The 24865-nt window shown below is 34.6% G+C and overlaps 1 protein-coding gene across 1 annotated transcript in view; it reads right to left on the minus strand.

Annotated features, from left to right (window-relative positions):
- CDH18 (cadherin 18) overlaps positions 1 to 24865 on the minus strand; it is a 441257-nt gene that overhangs the window by 263807 nt on the left and 152585 nt on the right. Inside the window, exon 2 of the mRNA XM_048939478.1 lies at positions 22468 to 22549. The gene's annotated coding sequence lies outside the window, so the exon portion shown is untranslated. The remainder of the gene's footprint in view (positions 1 to 22467; positions 22550 to 24865) is intronic.

The following is a 24865-nucleotide window of genomic DNA, read 5'->3' on the forward strand; positions in this document are numbered from 1 at the left end:
CCAAATTATAAAAGCCATACTTTAGAGATATTTTCAATGACTTGTTAGGTGATTATCTAGTGCAGTACTGACGAAAATGAGAAAAAGCAAACATGACTGCAGTTTAGTTTTAGTTTAGTTTCTCTTAATGCAAATAAGCAGCTGGAAACTAGAACCCATTCCATAAACCTGAAGCTCATTTTCGCCACTCTGTGCTTAATAATTATGCTCAAAAATGTTTGAGAAGATTCAAGATCAATCACTGAAATACAGAGGGGCTTTTTATTTAAGAAGTATCCATAATTTTATGTCAGTATCATTATACTATTTCAGATTTGTTGTTTCTTTTAAATAATTAACAAATTGCACATCAGCAAACTGACACACTAAACTGATATAAAGCCAAACATTCTTAAATATTTAAAAACACTTTGCAGAATTTTTCAATTAAATCAAGAACATTGACTTCTGATGCACTGGTGAAAAATCAGTTCTTACCTAGCTCTAAAAGCAAGTTATTCAATTTCCCTCAATGTTGTATTTCTATCAAATAAATTTATCAGAATATGACAGGAATTAGGAAAAAAAAAAATTGTCAAAGTGATCTGTATTGGGGTAACAGAATTAGAATGTGATCCCAGCAGATTATGATCACCCCAGCCATCTTTGACAAAAAACAAAAATAAAATAAAATAAAAATCCTACACAATGCGATAAGCGTGAATCTAATACCATCTGAAAGGAGCGTAGTGCACTTCACCATCCATTTTCTTCCATCTCTCCTGTACACACACAAATCTAATTTTTAAAAGATGACTGGTTGTAAATCTCTGTTTCAATAGGAGCTCCTGTCACAGTAACCTTTCTCCCAAGAGATTGTATGAATAATGCCGGAAAGTAATATTTTGCATGCTTGAACATAAAACAATAATGCCAGTGGTAACATGTGCCTTCTCTTCTTGTGATCGACAAAATTCTATCCGTTCATATTCTGTGATTAAATTATAACTGTAAATCTACATCTGAATATGCCAACCTGATCTTTATGATGGGTTTATCATTTCCCATCATCCAGCCGTCATGAGGATTGCTCAGTAAAATTACCTTCCTCATCAGAGGACCAAAATTCTACGTTGCAACTGGGACAGATACCTACTTGTCAGGACTCTACAGGCATCAACACATGTTTATCACCCTGAACAGCCTCACCAGGGAACTGGTGTGATCAATCTGTTAAAGATGCTGGCTTCAAACTCCAAGGATAAATTCCTAGCGTAATCAGACACCAAGTGAAGAGTCTACAGTACTGACTATGGACAGACTGGCAATATATCACAGTGAAATTAAAAACTATGTATCTGCAGAAAATATAAAGGGCTAAGAAGGCAAAGGAAACATTACGCGAAAGATGTATATATTCACTGTGATTCTACATTTCTGAGAGAGGACAGAGATTAAATATCTTCATTTCTACTCACTGACGAAGGAACACATGTAAGAATTTAGGAAAGATGTTTTATCATCTACTGATCACAGATGTTGTGAATAACTTAGGGCTTTCTTTACAGACAGGCATGTCTAGGATACCAGCAAATGTAAAATTTTAGTGAGATGAGCATATAAAAATGTCATAAAAATGTCCTGGTCAACCATAAGATGGTATTATGTGATAATGGCAAGGGCCATGTCTGCTGGCACAACCAAAAGCTAGATATCTAGTTGCCATTTGTAGATGCAAATATTGTTTGAAACAACTAAAGAAAGGGCATTACCCTACTAAGCTGAAAAAAAAAAAAAAAGTCCATTAAGTGTGGCTATTACCATTTTGTAAAACTCATGCACCTTTATCCCTCTTCAATTCGATCAAATGTCCCAAAGTCAAGGTGGTCAGTAATTGTAAGGAAATATCTTGGTAATCATTATGAAAGCTAAAATCTTTAAAAACCCATTAATGAAGAAATATTACAGAATAAATCAGTTTCATGTGAGGCTGGAAAGCAGGACACAATTTTCACACAATCATTAGATGCAGAAAATTTTAGAACACAGACTGGATGGTACTTCAACAAGTCCAGCACCCGCCAGTTAAATTGATGTAAAATGAACATATTAAGAGGAATTGAGAAAAAAAAAAAAAAAAAAAAACCACAACATTTATTCTTGTATTTAGAAACTACTTTATTCCACAGAATTAAAATAACAATAAAGATGTAAAGTTCATCTTCCTAATTGAACCAGGAACTAAGCTTCTTCCCTACTTGCACATTACGCCAAGCAAATACATGTTTAACTCAATAACTTGTTAACGCTGGCTATAAAACTAGACAGTTCACTGCACTGTGCATTTTCATCAGAACTGAACAAGGAAAGTAGAACTGGCTCCTTCTTGAAGTCCCAGATCTAGCTAAGCAGAGGAAGATAGCCCCACTACATATAACATTTCTTTTCTTCCAGATTTAATCATAATATTCATCAAAGATTTCTGAATTCTAACACAGTACCTACTGGTTAAATGAAATTAGATGAAAGCAATTCAATGATTAATGGAAAGTTTATTTCTAATAGCAAAAGCATAAATTAACATCCACTTACTAATAAATGATGTTACATTGAATGCCAGCACCTAAAACATACATCAAGTTTAATTGAACATGTTGATGCTGTTAATGCTTTATTGCCTTTATTTTGTTTCTATTCATTTGAGTTCTGGAATATGACATGCACTAATACAATGGCTCTGTTACTGGTATACTTCCAAACTTAAATCATTCAATGAAGAATTGCCTACTGCTACTTAATAATGCCCTTTAGAACAAGGTAAAAAAAAAAAAAATTGTAAATGCAAATTCCCCTCCAACCTCCCCTCCCCCCCCCCTTTTTTTTTCTCTTTAATTAATTGTAAAGTCTTGATGAAAGTTGAGGAAAAACACTAAAGATGTTTCAGGAAGAAGGTTAGAAATTATAAATATCAGTCAAGCACTATTTCTGTTCCTCAGAATAATGATACTGTGAACAGAAACATCCTAGAGATTTACTTCTTTATATGTCCAAACCCCCACTGGATGAAAGATCACAGAAAAATTAGAATGCTTATTTTGCAGTGTCCTGAACAGTTGCCAAGAAACTTAAAAGTAGTGGAAAAAAGAAATAAACAAAAATCCCACCAAGAAACTCACATAACCAAAACTGTCATTATTAGTGCATTCATAAAAAACCTAAATTTAAGTGTCAGCAAAAACTCAAAGCAGAAAATTTAAAATACATTATTATTTTTTAGCAAATTAATGACTATTACAGTATACATTAGAATTGCTAGTTTCAGCATTATGACAAAACTGTTTTCAAAGGAGCAAAACACAATCAAAAAACTGGGAGTGTTCACATAAACAAAAATTCAAGAATGAAAATGAAATATTTATTTCAATATTTATGCAACTTTATTTGCAGACTGCACGTTCTATTTTTAAGCAAGGTCTAAGCTCTCCGCTTGGAAGATGCATGTACTGGTTTTGTTACAAAGCAGAATAGATGCAGACTACAGAGTGAAACTGGAAGCACCACGATCTCTACAGGGTACATACCAGCTTTTAAGTGACCTACTTCTAACCTCATCCTGAGAATGATGTGCCATAAAATAAATGAAAAACACAGAGAAATGTGCTTACAGAACACTTCTTCCACCTTATTATTCTGTGAGAGAAAAACATGTTGAAAATGCTCAATGAGGCAAAATCAAAAATGATAGCTGGTAAAGATAGATTTTTAGATTTAGATTTTTAACTGAAAGCTGACATTTTCTTAAGAACAAGAAAAAACACCCTTAAGCTAGAAGTAACAATTAATAGTTATAATAAATAAAACTATGTATCTTTTTTCTGACAATGCTTTTTTATACAATAAATCTTCACTTTTATATAAAATTTTAAACCTCGAAAGTTGAAAAACAAAGATGTATGTTACATCTTTCTGTGTCTGAATATCTAAGAAAATTTGTAATCTCAAAAATCACATTACTTAGTATTAAACTGTCAGCACATGCATACCTAGATTTAGACGAGAGAGTGAAAGTGTTAAAATATATCATATTGATTATATATAATCTAATGCATGCTTGAAGATTTTTTTTTCTGTTCCTGTGAAGAGCGTATTTGATATATAAGAAGTCAATTTACTTAGCAAACCTGAATATTAAGAAATGTTTGATGTTTCTTCCCAAATCACAGTTAACACATTAATAAAGACAGCTAGGTTTTTGCAAATGTTGGACTTGTGAATATTATCTAAAGTCAAATATGTCTACCACAGAATAAATAAATGTTGAAAAAAAATGTTTTATAATGGTGTTTTAATGAACTTTTTATTATAGTATTCTTTTCAACACAAGATAAAAACTATTCTAAACTTTAAGGCATAAAATTTGAAGTCTATAGTACAGGAAATTCACCCACTCACTCACTTCAGCACATAACTTTACATCTTAACAACCCAACTTTAAAAACACAGAGTGGAAACCTGGAATGTTATGCTAATAATATGCATATCAGAATAGCCGTGAGAAGCTTCAGATAAAAGCTACCATATGAAAGCTACATTCCAAAATCCTCTAAATTTTTAAACGCAAAAGAATAATTCACACTGCAATTTGGCTGACATCTATTCTTCATTTCTCAATCCAATCAATTTTGCCAAAGTCACTTCAGAGGCATTCTCATTTGCCTTAGTTATGAGGTCTTGCATCACATAAAGTTATGCTCCAGTTTGTCTATAATCAACAAGAACACCCAACTTCGCACATTTCTAATTTTCAATCATACAAAAAATATAACCAATCCTGTACTTCATATCACAATTTTCACTGTTATGTGTGAAAATGAGATATTTACACAAATGAAACAGTGCCATCTTGCGTATTAAGGATTTTCTCTCTTGTCAAAATAGGAATATCGCCCCGGGGGTTCATGGGGTTTTTGTTTGCATAGTAGATTTTTATTTATATTATTTTTCCCTAAGAATAATATGAAGTGTTGCAGATAAAATCTGAAGTTAACTGAATAGAATCATCACTCAAGTAATTCACAAACTTCTATTAAAGTATCTCCTTCTACAACACACAAAATCAAACAGTTTTCATATGAAAGACTACAGGAAAGTATTGGCAGCCTGTAGTAGATACTGTAAAAAGAAACACTAAGTATTTGTAGTGGGTGATTCCTTGTCAAAAAGAAAAGTTGAGTTTTTTTAGAGATTGATTCCCTGTTCCCCTGAGACAGGAAGTCTCAAAAACCAGAAATCCAGCCATCTCAAGGGTGTGTATAGCTACTGGGAGATTTCTTGCATCTCTTAAGATAAACCTACATCCTCTGGCCCTTTCTTCTCTGAAGTGCCTGTATGCTCACACTGTGGAGATTAAACATAAGAACTAGAGATCCGAAAGTAGTCTACTTGTATCCAACAAGGGGAAATCATGCTTGATGAACGTGGCAGCCTTCCATGATATTGTGACCAGATGGGTAGATGGGGGGAGAGCAGCGGGTGTTTTGTACTTTGATTTCATAAAGGTTTTTGACATCATCTCACGTAACATACTCTCAAATAAACTTAGAAAGTATGGGATAGACAAGTGGACAGTAAAGTGGACTGGGAACTGGCTGACTGGTAGACCTCAGATGGATGATCAGTGTAGCAGAGTCTAGCTGAAGGCCTATAACTAGCAGTGTTGCCCAGGGGACGGTCCTAGATTTGATCTTATTTAACATCTTCAACAATGACCTGGATGGAGGAATAGAGTACACCTTCAGCAAGTTTGATGTTGATACTGAAGCTGGGAGGAGTGGCTGGCACAACAGAAGGCTGTGTTGTCATTCAATAAGGCCTGGGCAGGCTCAATAGTTGAGCAAAGAGGAATACCATTTCATTCAACAAGAAGTGTAGAGTCCTACACCTGTGGAAGAATATCAACAAACCAGTACAGCTACAGAGCTAATCTGCTGGAAAGGAGCTCTATAGAGAAGGGTCTGGTTGTCCTGGTGTACAACAGCTAGATCATGAGACAGCAGTGTGCCCTTGTAGCTAAGAAAACTCATTTCCTGGGATGCATTAAAAAGAGTGCGGCCAGCAGGCTGAGGGAGGTTATCCTCCTCCTCTGCTCTGCCCTGGTGAGGTTACATCTGGAGTACTGCATCAAATTCTGGCCTCCTTGATTTAGGAAGGACAGAGAACTTCTAGAGAGTGCAGCAGAGGGTCACAAAGACATTTACGGACCTGGGACTGTTCAGCCTGGTGAAAAGACTGAATGGGTATCTTATCAATCTTACCAAGAGAATGGGGTCAGCTCTTTCCAGTAGGTCCCAGTGAAAGAACAAGGGACAGTAGTCAAAAACTGGAACACAGACATCAATAAGGATACAGTGTACCTGATCGCTCTGGAGCATCTCTTGCCGAATGCTTTGATAATTTAAAAGCTATGTAACAATATGTACTGTCTGTAATTTGATAGACACATGCACAAAACATTGATTTAGCTGATTAAACAACTATCTTCTGCATCCATAAAATTATTATTTCCCTCTGATTACTTCCAACTTTGCTTAGAAAAGCTGGCTGAAGGACACTGCTGCTTATAGTACAAGCTCAATACTGGTGATAAATATGGATATGCCTCATCCATTTCTGTAATCATTCAAAAAAAAAAAAAGAATGCCCCAACCTTTTTGTACCTTGACACAAATATTGCAAAGCTTTTGATACATAGACATTTTTAGAAACAACAGATAAACACAATTAATTACGTAGCCCCATACTTCAGAAAGTGTAAGAAATAAAAAACAATTATGAATTAAGTGATGCTTACATTAGGAATTAAAACTCTCTCACAGATATAACTTTAGGAGTACTTCATGTCATTCAACTTCCTCTGCTGAAAGCAATAGAAAAGTAACTTTTCCATTAAAAAAAAAAAAAAAAGCAGGCAGCACATCTGGAGAAGCTTGCTTTTAAGTCAAATTTTTCAAGACAAAGCTTCCACTAATTTTCTTAGAGTTCATATGATGGCTAAGATACAAAAATAACTCACTGAGAAATAAAAGCCAAGTAGGGAAAACGTGCAGATTGCTCCACAGCACAATCCAATCCACACCAATCCATTTCATGATAAATCACATAGATTTTTCGTATGCAGTAGAAAAAAATTAGAAAAATTCTTTGACTAACAATCTCCCAGTGTTATCTCTTAGCTCAATATGTTCAGTATGACATTTTAAACATATCATTGCAAAGAGCTTACTTGGTTTGAACCCTACTATTTGGAAGTCATAGAAATAAGAGGAATTCAGTTATCTGATAATTGTAATGACTGATTTGACAAACATCATGCATAAATTACAAAGAAAGTAGCTACTTTATTAGCATGTAGGAACTGTACTCAGAATTTAGTTAACCTAACATGAAATTGAGGGTTTCAGGTTACAGATTTGAATGCACTTGTATACCAGTTGCAAAATAAGATATATCACAATAATAAAGTGACAGTGTTTTAAACTTAAGAGCACACATGCAGCAAGGTTATCAAAGCATGACAGTCTTACACATTCCAACTGGTCCTTTGGTATAAGTTCTTGATCTCGGTATTTGTTCTCTAATTTCACTAATGTTTTATTTACTCAATTAAATTACAATGATAAATTAAACTGCCTTTTAGTTACCTTCATTTTGTATTTTATTATTTATTATTATTTTATAAGTAGTCATGCACAAGTGGACATCTTCCATGCACAGTTCATACACAACCTTAGTGATCCTGTACTGGGACATCTGCTACTTAAAATGCTTTATATATATATATAATATATAATACATATCCATATTTATATATATGTATATATATGTATATATATACACACACACACACACACCACCCATTCTCTTGAAATGAATTGAAAATATTAAAATGTATTCACAATTTCTCAAAAGCTGGCTGTATCTTCATAACTTAATTTTCTTTCTTATTTGTCAGTCATGAAATAAAGCTTGCTGACAGTATAATTTAATTTTGCTGTAAAAGAAATTAGTGTAATCTTTGATTACCTAAGGTCATTTGTAAGTGATTCTTACGTAAATAATTTACAAGTGCACCATAAATAAATAAATATATATATATATATACAATTATATTTTTATATTTTCTTTATCGCCCAAAATATAAGAAGGAATTCTCATCCTGAAAACTTAAGCAACTTGGAAATAAACTGTACTATACTAAGTTAATATTAGACAAATTACACCCATTTGAAAATATCTGACTCTTCTATATTTTAGCTGCTATAGTTGTGTCATCTCACATATCTTACATGAAGATCTGGCACAAGCTGGAGGGACATGACAGTACAGATACAAGAGAGACTGTAAAAGCTAATAGAATATATCCTTTGATTTAAATTGAGTGCCAAATTATTTGTAGAATGTCTTTTCAATACAATATAAGAATTTGAGCAATCAAGAGAAATTCTATGCCACCAACTAATTAACTACCTACACACACCTACTACACTCACTGCAATGGCAAGCAGTTGTCTTTTCACACACTTTCTAAGTCTAATCTTAGTAAAGGCTTTTTTTTTTTTTTTAAAGAGAGTTTTCAGCAGGAGGCTAGTAGAAGGGAAGGGTAAAATACATTTTCCATGTAATGGAAGTGTAATCTTCTTTTAGACACAGCATGCAAGTGCTGTGTTAACAAAATAGAGCTGCAGACATTCTAAAAACAGGTTTCAGTGCAGACTGTCAATGAGCCACACATTTCAATGAAAAGGTACAGTAACACTAAAATGCACCTTAACTGAAGGAGAGAAACAGGTAATCCCATCTGGCAATAGAAAAATATCTGAGTCATATTCTTCAATTTATTGATTCTGTTTTAACTTCTAGATTTAATTATTTACTAATAGCATAGCAAGGGGTCTGGAGCGCAGGTCTTGTGAGGAGCAGCAGAGGAACTGTGACTGTTCAGCCTAGAGGAATCTCAGGGGGTGACCTTACTGCTCTCTACAACTCCCTGAAGAGAGGCTGTGGTGAGGTAGCTGTCAGCCTCTTCTGACATACAGCTAGTGATATGACTAGGAGGAAGTTACATCAAGTTGCGTCAGAAGATATTCTGGTTGGAATGAGAGAGTGGAATGGGCTGCCCAGAGAGGTGGTAGAATCACTGATCCCGGAGTTGTTCTAGAGGCATTAAACATTGCACTAAGGGATATTGTTGAGTGGGAAATATTGATAAGTGGATGGATGGACTGAATGATCTTAGATATCATCAAGATTAGTAAAGATTCTATGATTATTTATTGTATTAATTGTTAATATTGTTTACAGTCTAAGTACTAAAATTATTTTGAAACTTGAGAAATGTAAAGATCTGAAATAAATAGGACAGCTCTCAAAGCCTAAGAAATTTACTCATTAATTGCTGTAAAGTCTTGCAAAATACAATAACCATTAAGAAGCCTCAAGAAATTACAAGGGGAATAGTATCCAGCTTTTCATATACACAGACTGTTTTGAAAGCAATGCCTTTCTTTTTATTATGCTGGCCTATGACATCAGAGATGGATGTTGGTCATACGGCAGTAGAGGTTGAACCATCCTAGCAATACTCCATTACATTCTGTTGCTGTGACAGATGGTAGGAGAGAGGCATTTTGACAGATTTCAAAATACTAAGAAAAGGAAAAGCTAGCAAGAAATCTTTCTGTGAACTAATATTTAATAATTTTGCCACACCAATTTATATCAGTTATTATCTATTTTAAGATGTATCACCATCTTAGATGTCACAAAATCAACACATAACTCCTTTAGGGTTTAGATTGATCATCCAGAATTCAAATATATTTTTTTTCTTGAATTAGCAACCTAATATTCCTAATATTCATTGGTATGAATATTAGTAGAAAGCAAATAGATGTATACAAAGTAATAGTTCACCTTCAGTTTTTAAAATCAAGAAAATGAACTACAAAACAAAACAAATTCCAATAAGATCGATAACAGATACAGCCTAGTTAGAATGAAAATTCAGTACTAAAATTCACTACTCTTTCATTATTAAAATTTCACTATTAAAATACTGATCAAGTAAAAAAAATACCTTGTGTCATACATATTTTCACTATATTATGTATCGTTCAAGGCAAGTGTGTGAAAGCCCAGAGTTATAAATGACCATAACTGACTTGATCCAAGAATTACCACTTGTCGTGAATATTAAAGTGTGAGAAAGAAAAGTCTGACAGTAATGTAAATGCTTTGCTTCTGTTACCCGATCTCTTCAGCTCTCCTAAAGGAAGTTGACCTCAGCAAGTCTACCAGACATTACTGAAAAACATGACAGTGAGAATATGACAAATTGCCAAGTCCTCATTTCTAATATCTACTTATCCACATACATATCTATCTTTACAAGTGACTAGGAATTTGTATGTAAGCCTTGTTTTCTATTTGTATCTGTATAAATTAAACCTAATTCATATAATTCCTGCTTAAGTCAAGAGTCTACTGATACTGGAAGCATGTAGTGGATACAACTCTAGCAACATATAGTATAACGGCCCCATCCATTTTTCAGGACCCTGAAAGCTTATTTCAAAATTGAATGAAATCAAATGGCACAAGCCAGGATACATAATCCTTTGCATATGATCAACACAGCTTCCACAGAAGATAAAAAAAAATTACATTTATCAGATACGTTCCGGTGTACAGCAGTGGTAAATACATTTCCTTAAATGCAGTTAGGTGCCATATTTGGCAGCAAAGTGCTCCCTAATTAATTTTATGCATCATGTTACTGAATATTTAAGGAAATCTTTCATATTGATACTTTTGTATCAAATACATTTCCAAAGCATGCATTCTTGATTCTATCCATTGTCTCCTAGAGCTGCTGCTGCAACAAGGCTAGTGTCACACACAGACCATTGTATCCATCACCCCATATCCTGTGTACAACACCGAACAACATCCACACTTGGCTGAAAGGAAATGTAAGAGATCACTGCAGGTAATACTTGATGGAGAAAACAGTAAGAAAGATGGAGTTATGCTCCCCTCAGCAATGCCCAGTGACAGAACATTGGACAATAGGCACAAGTTGAAATACAAGAAGTCATCTTAAAGATAAAAGTAATGTTTCGTAAGGGTTATGGAACATGAGAACATGCTGCAGAGCTATCCATATCCTTGGGGACATTTTGAATCTGCCTAGACAACCTCAGACAATCTGCTCTTTTTGACCCTACTCTGCTCTTTCCATTGGACTTCTCTTCCTCCTTATGTCCTTCACAGGTCCTTTGTGTTTCATTTTGACTAGTAAGATTCAGCAAATCAGAGTACTTTGCACAGCTAGAACTCCTGAAGCAGTAGCAAACAGTTCCCAGCCTAGTTACATTGTTAGAGGAGCTTTTCAAACCAGTGAAACAGTGTTGCATTTCTGCTCCAAAACAAATTCCTTCAGCAATCTTCCAACATAACATCCTTCAGAGCAAAGAACTGTGAATTTAGGCCTTTATTACATAATTTTTTTGAAAAAAAAAAAATGACAAAAGCTTGTCAGTTAAAGTGTCTTTAATCTTTCTTACCTCCTTAATTCTGGAAATAGAATGCCATTGTTTCAAAACTGAGTTACAAGGCAGTATCTCTTGGCAGCTTATTAACAAGGCTTTCACCTTGCTACAGAAAATATTTTTCTTCTTTCTTACACTGAAAGCCTTTTTAAGATCCAATGAATTGTTGGCAATGAAATGGTATTACACCTCACCACTGCTTTGAAAAGTGGCTGGTATTAAAACTATGGATCAGAGAAAAACAGCAGTGTTTCAAGTCAAAAGGAAGTTCCTGTGAATGCTACTGGAGTGAGTGCTAGGTCATGTTTTAATTAAATTTCTCATTATTGATCTGAAAAAGTATATAAAGAGCATGCTAATGAGATTCACATATCTATAATGGAAGGTGTCACAATCCAAACAGCACAGACATTTGGAATGCACAAGAAGAAAATCTCCTATCCTTGATTAAAAAAAATTTCTATTATCCAGCAGTTCTTTTTTTGTTGTTGTTGTTTTTAAATCAAGTCCAGAAGGAAGATACTATAGTATTTTTCCATCAGAAATGGGAAGCTTTTCTAATGAAAGGTATTCTGGAGACAGTGGTAGCGACCAAGTTAGACAGGACTTTTAAGTACTGTTATATGCAGAGGTAGATGTAGCCCAGATAACACTAGTGAGAATAGAATGCTCTATCATATCTGAGACTGTGTGCACTCTTAACAGTGTACTACTGTGCAGAGATTAGCCTCTACCCAATCACAAAACTATTTACACTGGATGGAACTTCCAGAGGCCACATGATTTAACCTGCACTGCCCTCTTTACACCCTACCCCACCAGAAAATAGATCAAATATCACCACAGTAACCAAAGGGAATAAAATACTCATATGCAAAAATACTCATATTCATAGGCGTATGAGTATTGGCACAGTATTGCCTAACAAAGAGGTCATTTTAGACAATTCAGCATAAATATTTTATTTTTTAAATTAGTTAAGATGACTTTTTAATAGCCAGGAAAGTGGTTGAGTATTGAGTTAAGAGTAATTGAGAAGTAAGGACATTGTTTTCTTAAAAAAAAAAAGGCTTACATTTAAGAATAAAATCACTGAATCCCGAGCACCTCCAGTGGGATACAGATTTTCAACCTCCTTTTTCACTGTACAATGGAAAGACCAGATGCTTTTAGGAATGAATTGTCAAATGTTTTAACTCTATTGTTAGAGAAATGCTGTGGGAACGGTAAAAAGATGTTTTTAAGGGTTAGTGAAAAATGCATGCTGCACTCATGCAGTTTGTCTACAAATATGTTTAAAGTTTCAGAATCAAGCCCAAATCAAATATGGACATCCTAAACTACTGGAGAATAAACAGAGCTTTTATGTTTCCTCATCAGATCTTTATGTTACCAATACACGCTGTTAAAACTGCTGGAGAAAGTTGGAACTAACTTTAGTCAAAGGCAAAACTTGCTGGCCCTTTCCTTTCTACAACTTTCTGCAAGTGATAAATCCAAAAAATTCCAAATTGCCCACCCAGAGACAATCAAAGCAGCAATAGGAAAAGATGCAATGAGCACAAACTGGAACATACAAATTGCCATACAAACACCCAAAAGAACTTCTTTACTATGAGGGTGACAGAGCACTGGAACAAGCTGCATGGAGAGGTAGAGTCTCTTTCTCTGGAGATACTTAAAATCTGCCCAGATGACTTGCTATACAACTTAGTGTAGCAAACTTGCTTTAGCAGGGGAGTTAGACTCTATATTCTCCAGAGGTCCTTTCTAATCCCTGTAATTCTATGAAAGGCTACCTGTTTTTAAAGAGATACTAAGCAAAGATCTCATAATTTGACTCACATTAGGATTTCCCACTGGAAAAAAAAAATTTGAAATACCCTAAATCTCATGATAGTTTCACCAGTATTTACAATAATATATACACCTTTACATTTAACTTGCTGAAAAATAATTATGAAGGCATATTTTTTAAGAATTTTCATTAGCTATATTTATTTAATAACATATGTTTACTTATAGCATGCACATAATGAAAAAAATTTGAAATTTCTTGTTGGGTACAGTTTAAGCAATTTCCTTCATGTTACTGGAGTGTGCTTTGAGCTTAATTTACCTTAAAGAGAAGTTAAATTTCTATAACCTATGCAGTCCTGTTAATACTTTTTCCTAATCAGGAATCTTAATGAATTTCTCTTTCTACTACTAAATTAAATGGATGTTCATTTAATTATGATAGCACTTATTAAACAAAATAGAATGTAAGTGAACTTTCACTTAACTTTAACACTGCTTGAAAACCATGGGTATCAGAGATGAATTACAAGTATTCAAAGCTTCAACTTGCTTGGTTTAGAACTGCTAGGGTCACACTATTAAGAAAACACGCAATGGAAAACCTTTCAGGATCTGAAAAACTATGAAACTGTGGCCAAACTGTTAGTTTTCTCAGAGGCAGTCAACCATGTAATACATCAAAATTTAACAGGTTTAGGCAATTAAAACTGTCATGTTACAGAGTTTTCTTATCACATCAGGAGAACCAAAAGATAAAGTTACCTTGTCCCAGAATATACCATGAAAATAGAAGCCTGAAAATTAAACATTAACCAAAAGGCTTATTAATAGCGGTAGTACAGAAAATTTAAGTGGTTTTTCTAAGCAGATAGGGACTTTTCTTAGTATATTTTCCTTTTTTTCTTGCTTTTTTTTTTTTTTGCAAGAAATATTATAACAACACATTAAAACTTCAGCAACCCAAAACACATCAGAAAAAAAGAGTACTGTAGACTGCCTTCAATGCATTTGACTTGGTTTATACTCTGTAAATTAACTAACTTTAAACTGTAATGAGAAAGCAATATAAAGGTGGTCTTAAAAGATACTCCTGACATATCCATATCCAGTTGAAATTGAAGGGAACATAACAGTAACTGTTATGACTTATTAAAAACACAAGCAAGAAAAAAAACTCCTCACTGAAGTAAACAAATAATGCTATCAACACAATGAGTCAGTGTTTTTTTTTCCCCACTTAGAAATGATCTGTATAACTAGCATTCCATAAACACCTAAGTTAATATAAACAAATGTATCATAACATACTTCAAACTCTCCTACTACACATCTTACTGTCTAGATGGGAGAGTTACGAATTTGAAGGATGGACTATTCAGTGGATTAAGAACTGGTTGGCTGCTCACAGCCAAAGTGTTGCAATCTATGTTGTATGTCTGGATAGAGGCCAGTCAGAAGTGGCAACCCCCAAGACTCAGTCTAAGGCTCAGTGCTCTTCAATGTTTTCATCAGTGACACAGACAACAGAATCAAGTGCACACACAGCAAGTTTGCAGACAACACTAAGCTGAGCAATGCAGTCAGTACACTGGAGGGAGGGGAAGCCATCCAGAGGGACCTGGACAGGCTAGAGAAGTGAGCCCATGTGAACCTAATGAGGTTCAAAAGGCCAGGTGCAAGGTGCTGCATGAGCCAGTGCGTGTACACAGCCCAGAAAGCCAACTATATCCTGGGCTGCATTAAAAAAGGGGTGGACAGCAGGGAGAGGTGGTTTCTCCCCCTCTACTTGGCTCTTGTGAGGCCCCATCTGGAGTACTGTGTGGGGCCCCCAGCACAAGAAAGACACAGAGCTCTTGGAACAGGTCCAGAGGAGGGCCATAAGGTGATCAGAGGGCTGGGGGGGAGCACCACTCCTAAGAAGAAAGGTTGAGGGAGCTGGGCTTGTTTAGCCTGGAGAAGAGAAGACTCTGGGGAGACCTGGTTGTGGCCTTCCAGTACTTGAAGGCAGCATATAAACAGGAGGGGGAATGGCTGTTGACAAGGGTGGATAGTGATAGGACATGGGCAAGAGTTTAAACTGAGATAGGGGAGGTTTAGGTTAGATAGATGGCTATTTTTCTTCCCTAAAAATATTTCATGTGTAACGTTTAGTCAGCTGTCAATTATTGGTGAACTCACAAGCTATTTGGGTTATAGAAATAGTATGTTTTTAAAGCAAAAATGTGTATCTGAAGCCTTCAGTGAGTGCTATACTGAGGATGTTTATGTTATGTCCTCATCTGCTTTACCAAACCTTCTCATTTACATCTTGTGTATTAAAACTTTTAAGAATGCATTATTAACCATGCTTCTTACTTAATCTGTATAAATCCCCTCCTTAATTGCCTTTGAAAATAAGAACATCCAGTCTGCCCCAAAACGTGGTCTGTCACCCTTTGTCCCCAAAACAGTCTCAATGCCTGATAAAAAAAATTCTCTTATGATACTTACAGGTAAAGTATTATAATTATTATTACTTTAAAAGCTAGCTTTAGAAACCTGAAGTAAAAAAGCCTTTCATCATACTAAGGATGATCTCATTAATATTCAATGAATGTTAATATTAATAGAATAATACCTGAGGAGTAATTCTTTATTGTGAAATTTAGCAATTCAGATTTGAACTACAGGACCTCATTAGCTGCCAGTATTCAGCATAAATATTTTAGGGATTACATGTGTCTATGAATCACAACACAATATTAAACTTTATGCATAATTTTTTTCCCCTTCAACATTTTGATGATGTATGAGGCTGACTATGAAGACAGTTACTTGTGTCTTTGGTTGCTTTTCTTGAAACCTGATGTCCAGTTGAACTCAAAGACACTAAGAGGAGGAGTTAGAATTTGTGCAATTGGGTCACTGATTTGTACTTTACAAAGAGAAACAACTGTTTCACTGCTTCCACACAGAACATCATTAAGCTGAACATGGAGTGTCCTAATCCGGCCTACATGAGAAATATTTAGGAATTAAAACATGAAGAATTAAAATTCCCTGTGCACTCTAAATAAGTACGAAGTGAGTGGAAAAAAAAAAAAAAAAGCTACTTACTGGTGCTATCCTCAAAAATATGTAAAACTGCTCATGCATATATCACTGGCTTCATTCAATTAGAAAAGGCAATAAATTATTCAGTGAGCATTTTGGCCTTTTTAAGAAATAAAAAAATGCTGAAAATCTAGGTAGTGCAAGACGTTAATGGAAGTGCTATTTGTGGGATTATACCATCACTCTGGAAACTACTAGTACAGGAAAAAAAATGGAAAAAAGTATGAAGAAATAGTCCCCATCCAGTGTAAAAAGCATTATTATTCATGAGTCAGGAAAACCTAAGAGCTGCTAAGATGCTATAACACTGTGCTGGCACATGCATTGTGAAGACCTTCACTGATACTGGCGAAAGCAAGCAACAAAAATGCAATGAAGAAACATCAGGAGCTGTGCATGAGGGTAAGTTCTGAGAAATAATGCTCACAGAAGGAAAAGAAAGATGGACTGATGAGGAGATTGGAGCTCAGGGAGTAGAGAAGATAGCTTTTAAAAAATAGAAGTAGTCATTGTAAAAGGCAGTTTAAAAAACAATGACAAATGCACATAATGAAGAAATACCTGCCTGAAAGTAGCAGATTGCTTTATTTCTGAGATACTAGCACAAGGTCTCCTGTATAAAGTTTTGTAAAAGAAGAGTAAAATCACATCTGAGCAGACCAAGGGATATTGACGACTGTCAAAGAACAGTGATTCTTCCATGAGACCACACGCTTCAAATGCAAAGGAAGGTGATAAAAAACATCTTCCTGTTCAGAATTTAAACATTTGAGGAAAAAATGTCAGGGTTAACGTTTCTGCAAAATAGTCCTGTATATTTCTGAATCTTATAGCAATGGAACTAACAGTGATGCCTGTATAGCTCTTCCTGTGAAGATAACATTATTTAAACTCTCATCTTAAAAGAAAAATAACCAAACATTTGTATTACTTTCATCACACTGTACAAAGCTTGGTACTTATCCCAGTTTCACCCATTGAGACTGCTGTACGACTGGAAGTTCTGAGGAGCAGCTGTCTCACAATCCAACTTCCAACTCCCAGTTTGAACTCCAGAAGGAAGTAGGATAGAACTTCTGGCTAATGACAAGTATGATAAATTTTCAAGCACTGTTACTATTTGCTATTTTTTTACCCCCCAGTACCAAGAATTTCTAGAAAAATCATATTAAGGAGAAATGCATGCAGTTTTAAAAGAAGCTGTTTTACAGTGTTTTGAATTAATTTCTGCTTGAAAATCTCTACTTGAGGAAAACTGTAACTCATGAGATTTGATACATTCAGATCTACTAGTGAACCACTAGCTAATGAAGATTTTCATCTTACTCTAAAAATGAGCACAAAAATTCTGATGACTCCAGCCTTAACAATCAAATGGATGCAGTCACTTGTTTTAAATCCCTGAGATACACTTAGTGTCTAGTTTCTGCTTCTTCCCTTGTCAGATCAGGTTGTAATAAGCCATTCATTTTGTTCCTTACAGTTTCTGCATCATTTTGGATTAGAGCCTGGACTAATGCTATGCTTGTTCTTAGTGTTTCTAAATCAAAACCATGCATTTGATTTCCATTGTTTGGAGGAGCACAGTAGCAGGATTTCACAGGACATCCCTGCTACCTCCTCAAAGAAACCGAACACAAAGAATTCTCTACAGAAATAACTTGAAAATCAACACAGTTAAAACAAAAATCACATCAGTGTGCTTCAAAAGGCTCAAAAATAAATGGCAAAATATATACAACAACTGAAACTAGTATGAAATAACACCAAAGTATTTCCATTACCATACATAATTTATTTGAAAATATATGTAATAGTCAACTGTTACTTATTGCAGACATATGTATGAGGATTTTCCTCATCTGCATTAATGAACAGGAAAAATGACGTGTCAGATAGGTTTTAACTAAGCTTGAACAAATCTCTTACGCCATTATCATCCACCAGAAAATTAAACAAGTTTCATTCCTTTTGTTCTCACAGCCTACCTTTGCCATTTCCAGAGCCATGCCCCTCACAACCTATTTCTCAGTAAAGATCACCTCACAACAAACAGCAGTTACTGTCACTACATACTAGATAGAAAAAAATGAATGCAAACTTCTTTAGTCTCATTTTTTAGCTACAAGTTATTCTATAATCACACAAGTCATGTTCTGAGAAATCTGTGTATCAAAATCTAAGATTTCTGGGAAAAGCTCTTCACATTCTTAAAGTAGTCTGCATTTATAGATATTTCTATACACAGAAAGTTCATAAGACAATCTTCTCATCTTTCCATTTCATAATGTCATTGAATTATACGTTTTTGGGTCATTCATTGTGTTTCCCTCATGCCAAGGTCTCCGTGCATTTGGTCAGGCACCATTATAGCGTACTCCTTGCATCTCAGGTGTTTTTTTTTCCACTCTCTAGCATTCTGTCATAACATTCCTGATTAAGAATTTGAAGAACCCCATCATTTCACTTAGGCTGTTCCCATCTCAGCCTAGTACTGCCATTGCTTTTTTAGACTAACCTGTGTCATACATTGGTTGCAGGAATAACCACATTCTTTGCTTGTATTCCCTCAGCTCTTCCTTCCTGTTAGTCTTAATTTCCTGACAAATAATTTATCCAGTGTCAAGTCTACAACTAATTTAGTTATTTTCCAGTGTGAACATAATCCCCACTAGGGTGACATCACCTAGGAAGCTAAGTGCTGATATCAATCAATCCTGCGACCTAATTACAAACCCATTAAAATTGACACAGAACACACATGAAAAGAAAAAGACAGTTTATGTATCACACATATTTCCTTCCTGGCTTTCCCTTTTTTTCCCCTCAAGTTAATTGTGTGCTATCTATAGATAGTTGGAATGTTATCAGAAGAACTGGGACAGTTTCAGCATTTGAAAACGAATCCATTAAAAGTAAACAGAAATATTCCACTGAGTGTGAGCCAGATCTGTAATTTTAAAGTATTTGGAAGAAAGAAACTTCTCTATTCATCATCAGGCAGTTTTACAGTGATACAAATCCAGTGAAAACTGGTAGTAGACATTTAAAGCTGTGTCCTTCTTGATCTGTCATATTTTGAATATTCATATAAACAAAATTAGACATCATGCAAATACAAATAGTAGGGTAGCAGGCACCGGAATGAGCCAATTGTAATCAGACTTCAAGGAACAACATGACCTACCCGCGCTGATTAGATCTCATCAAACCCATGATTTTCATGCAAGAAATAAACTCATCTCTTACTCTGCTGCTTCAAATGGGATGACTCCTGCAGCTTAACCACCGTCATAGCCCTTGCCCTGTCATGGAACACTGGGGCTCTGCTGGCTCACCATCCAGGGCTTGGTGCCACAAGAAGGCAAACAAGTTGCCAGCAAACAGGCACACACTTGTCCTTATCACTGAGCATCACTGCAGCCCCAGCATGCAAAGAGGCCTCCCAGATTCTGCAAGCTGAGGCCGGCAGCTCAGCCACCTCTACCAGGAATGCTAAGCAGTGCTTCCTTTGAATACGCAGTTTATAATCTTCCCCTTTTTGTACAACATCTGGCTCTACCAGCTGCTGCATTTCACATGCAGCCTTGTTGTTCTATTACTATAGTCCCAGAATAAAAAACACATCCCACTGAATTCACATAGGAAAACAAATCTCATGAGGAAAAAGCTTCAGAGCTTTTCCTTATGGAACCATACAGGCTACATGGAAAGAAGCTGAGACTAAATTAGCTAGAAGCATACAAAACACTTAGGTTTTTTGTTTTTTTTTTTTTTTTTGCTATTGGAGAACTGATGGTACAAATAAAAACAACAGATAGATTTCAACTAAGGAAAGATGATAAGCTGTCAATCAGGCAAATCTATGAAGTGACAGAACCGTTGAACAAATCATGATTAAGTAATCCAGCAGGATTGAATGAGAAAGGCTAGACATGTTATGAAGTAAAATAAAACAAAACATACTAGTTTGTCTGGTGCTTCATAATTCTCTCATCACAACAGAAAATGAAGATTCATATAGAAAATTATCTAATAGAACAATTTTTGAGAAAATAGAGGAATAAGATTGGACAAAGCATCAAATTTATAAGTATCTACTGATCAAATACTGTTTAATGTTATACTTGCTGTCTTGCTTCAGAAGACCGAGTAAAATAAAATTTTCTTCTTAAAAAAAAAAAAAAAATGTAATAACTGAATAGAAGAGTATTGCCTTTCCTTAGTTCTGAAAGCTACATGTATTTAACAATTAGGCTACGAGTTTCCATCCTTAAAACCAAAAACAATTTGTGAGACAAACTGCGTTCTAGAGAACAAGTATGTATCTAAATGGAAGTCATGAAAAGATAAAAAAGATTTATTTATCAACAAGCATTTCTCTGAAATGTCACTGACATATATGCAGAGACTCATCTAAGATTCAAAAACAACATCCTTTTTCTGATAAAAAAAAATTTGAATTTGCATGCAGATAAGAGAATGATAGGTTAAATGTGTATATGCTGATTTCTCTCAGGTCATTTATTACAGTACCTCAAATACTATTTCTACAAGGAAATAAGATTGGCACTAAAAGAGAAGTACTTGTGATTAAAAAGGTGGGAAAGTGTTCTGAATTGTGAATGACATCACACAAAAATAGTTCAGAGAACTCAACTTTTTGTCTTCAAAGGCCACAGACCTGTTACTAAGCACCAAAAGCAAAGCAAAAAGAAAGGATCCTAGAGATCAACTGTCTTGAACAGGCACATAGTTGTTAAAGGAAGCTGAAATAAATATGGCCTTCCGAGGAAGAAGAAAGTATCAGGTTTTTTTTCCTGGTATTGTGATCATTCTTGTTCTTCTTTGATTTTGATACTTCGTTAAGCAGAAGGACATTTTTAACTAAAATGTGTTACAGTAGTGGCTTGCATTATTTAATAGCCCATGAGAAGTCTGTGTCATTAGTTACAACTTCCATGTGGTTTCCTGCCAAGCAAAAAATTAACAAGTCTACAAAGATTTTGATGGGAACATAGACAGAACACAGTCTACTCTGAAGAGATGCACATTTGGCAAAAAGAAATAAGATTCAGGTGAAGACAGAAAGAATCATAAGCAGTGTTTCTGTGAAAGAAAGAGTCTTCAAGAGAAAATAAGTTATCCTTTGAAACTGGATATATTGTTACAAAAAACTATGGTTGGAAGAAGTTCCAAAAATGTAACCCAGGCATAAATACTTCCTAATTGTAATCAAAATAATATCCAACATTTTTGACAGCATGAAGAAAATTTGCTGTCTGTTCATAGGTTAACAATCCTAAACAAAGTAAAAATTAAACCTAAAACAAAATTAGCATCAATTTGATTAATTAAAAGTAGATTTACAAACATAGAATACAACTTATGACTTCAAACAATTCATGCAACTGATGAACAATTAGAGAGGCTGGTTTTAGACTTGCAGAAAAGCAGCTCAAAAGCAGGTAAGTTCCCTTAGAATGATCTCCATTATTCAGTCAAACTACAGATGACTTTCTGTTGTCTCCTCTACTTAATTATTTGTAAATATTTTTGTTATCATTTCCTTTCCATTATATCAAACTGAGAAGTGTTTATTATACCTATTTAGAGCACAGAAATGCATATTGCACACAAAATGGGAAGAGCTTATAGCTTTTTTTTTATTTTTCTCCTGCAGCAACTATGGTACACAGAAAACTGTAAATGAGAAGTCACAAAGAAGATAGAACTCTAGATTTCTTAATTTGTATTTGACTTTCTAGTTTTGTATATAGAAATATAAAATAGCATCAGATAAAAGAAAAGCAAATTTCTATTTAATTAATTCCCATGCTTTTCAAAAATAGAAGGGGAAAAGGCATATTTTGAAATTTAATTTCAAAATAAGTATTTCACATTTGAAGATGTCACTAACATTCAAAAGCACTCATATAACAGCAAGAATAATATATGTTTAACAGCAATTTTTAAATGAACATACCTCAAAGACAGTCACTTAATTCTTCTGAAGAATTATTAGCTCGCTGCCTTTTTGTCTTCTCGTCTTGAATTTGTTGTGTAACCTAGGAAAAATAAATCTCAGCTTACTTTAAACTGAGAGCATAAGGCTAGATCCAAGGAAGGAAAAAAGTTAATAGCATTGCTGTTAATTCCTCTGTAATCCTACCTCATTATCTTAAGCAAATAAATCTCTGAAAAGGGTTGCCTTATTAAAAGCGAATTAGAAAACTGAATGTCATGTGGGCAGTGAGATATTCTCTTAAAATGCAATCTACAAGGAAACTCATAAATAGAGCACTTTAGAAAAAATGCTACTATCAGGCAATCTTCATAGCAGATCTTCAACAGATGTGTATGTGACTATGATTTCACAAATTCATAAAGTAAAAATGTGTCAACATCATTTACCACTAACTTTCAAGTGTCTAAAGAAACATACTCAATTTAAATCCTACTAAATAACTTTATAAAGATATGTGAAGTGTAGTAAGAGTGTATATAGAATTTTTAATCCTACTACGCACACCATCATGTGCAGCTAACCAAGAAAAATTATAAAAAGAAGAAAAGTTGTCTTTATTTTGTCAAATAAATTACCTACAGTTCAAGAGGTACAGCCTCTAGGTACTTCTTTACATTCCTTATACATTTTTAGAATTTCACTCAAAGGGTATAAGGAGAGAAAAAGTAGCATATGCTATAGAGAAAAATTTAACAGGCCACTGACAGTTTTGTCATTGTTAGAAAACCATTTTGTTTTTTATAAATGTTTATTGCTTGTAAGCATCATTTCTCAATACCTTAGTTAAAAAACAGATAACATAAGGTATCGTATCTAAAAAGTTCAAAATAAACGTAAGAACAAAAATCTTTTTATTGAGAATCAACCACTTCACTAAAGTTGACTTAAAGGAAACATAACAGACAAGTGCAGAAACCAATTGCCCTTTTTATTTTTTAGCTTCAGTGATACTGAACTTCTCAGCTTCACTTTATAAAGCTATTCGTAACTTCTGCTAAGGACTACTTACTTCTAATTGCCTTGAACATCTATATCAATGCAATGGAATTATTTTACCAGAAAACAATACAGAGCACAACTTGCTGAAAGGGTATGCAGTGATAACAGAACCATATGAACCCATCTCTAGAAGATGACGGTTACAGAGACATTATAAGATTTCTTTATAAGAAATAACTAATCAAGATAGTATTCAAACAAAAGGAATACAAGGTAGACAAAGGAAGAGAAATTAGAAAAAAACTAATAAGAGTTAATTGGAGCTTCATTTCACACTCAAAAGCCAACAATGATGTTGCAAATAAGAAAGCAGCCAGGAAACTCATTTTCTAACAACACCTGGTCCTAAAGTCCTGAGTTCAGTATTTCTCTGGAAGAGGGAAGAGTATGAAATCTCATGGGCAAATTTGAACATGTGAAAGCACGCATATGCTATGCAAAAGAAAAACAGCGTCCAGTATTTATAAGACACAATAGATGGCATGAGTATCAAGTAAGACTAAAAACTAGAAGGCTGTGTTTCAGTTTCAGTAAATTAAACAAATAACAGAGCTAACATTAAGGTCAAATATTTATTCATAACAGAAGAAGACACAATGTCCAAATGTCCTTAGATAGAGAGTTTTATATTACTTTTTCAAATAAGAGTAAAATGGAGCCTCATACAATTTGTCAAATTGTCAGGTAATAATTTTTCTAGATTTTCAAGGTTCAGACTCAACCAAAAGCTTCTCTTTATCCAACAGATATTTGAACATGCGTGCTATAAACTTTCCATAGCCTTTTGAAAACATGATAACTGAGCAACAGCGGTGAAATTCTAGCTCAAATTTTATGTTTTTACAGATGTTTAGCTGTGAACGGTCAATGCAATTTCCTTTTTTTCCACATTGTTTATTTTTTTAGATACGAACAGAAGACTTTCTCCACTAAACAACATCTGAAAGTCGATAGCAGCCCCTCACACAAGTTCTTATACCTTTGTATTGCTTAAGTGTTTAATCAGATTTATTGACTTCACGGTATTCTCAAAAACTTGCAAAAATGTCTGACTGTGTCAGTAAGGCAATTCTGAGGTTTTCTTCTCTTACTGTGTTTAAGATCCACAATGGCAGTTCACTATGTACCCACATTTGTCAAAAATGTTGATAAATGACAATTTCTTCTTAGTTATATGAATGAGAAAAAGAAACAACAACATGGATTTAGTCTCTCCAGACACCTGAAGATTCATGTTCCTCACTAGAAAGGCTTTACTCTAGCAAACAAACAAATGCAGCTTGTTTCGCTCAACAGCTTAATTCCTGTAGAGGAAAACTGCTTACAATGTTATATAGAATTACTAATCAATTTATAC

This window comes from Lagopus muta, chromosome 3 (assembly GCF_023343835.1).
Source record: "Lagopus muta isolate bLagMut1 chromosome 3, bLagMut1 primary, whole genome shotgun sequence".
Lineage (NCBI taxonomy): Eukaryota > Metazoa > Chordata > Aves > Galliformes > Phasianidae > Lagopus > Lagopus muta.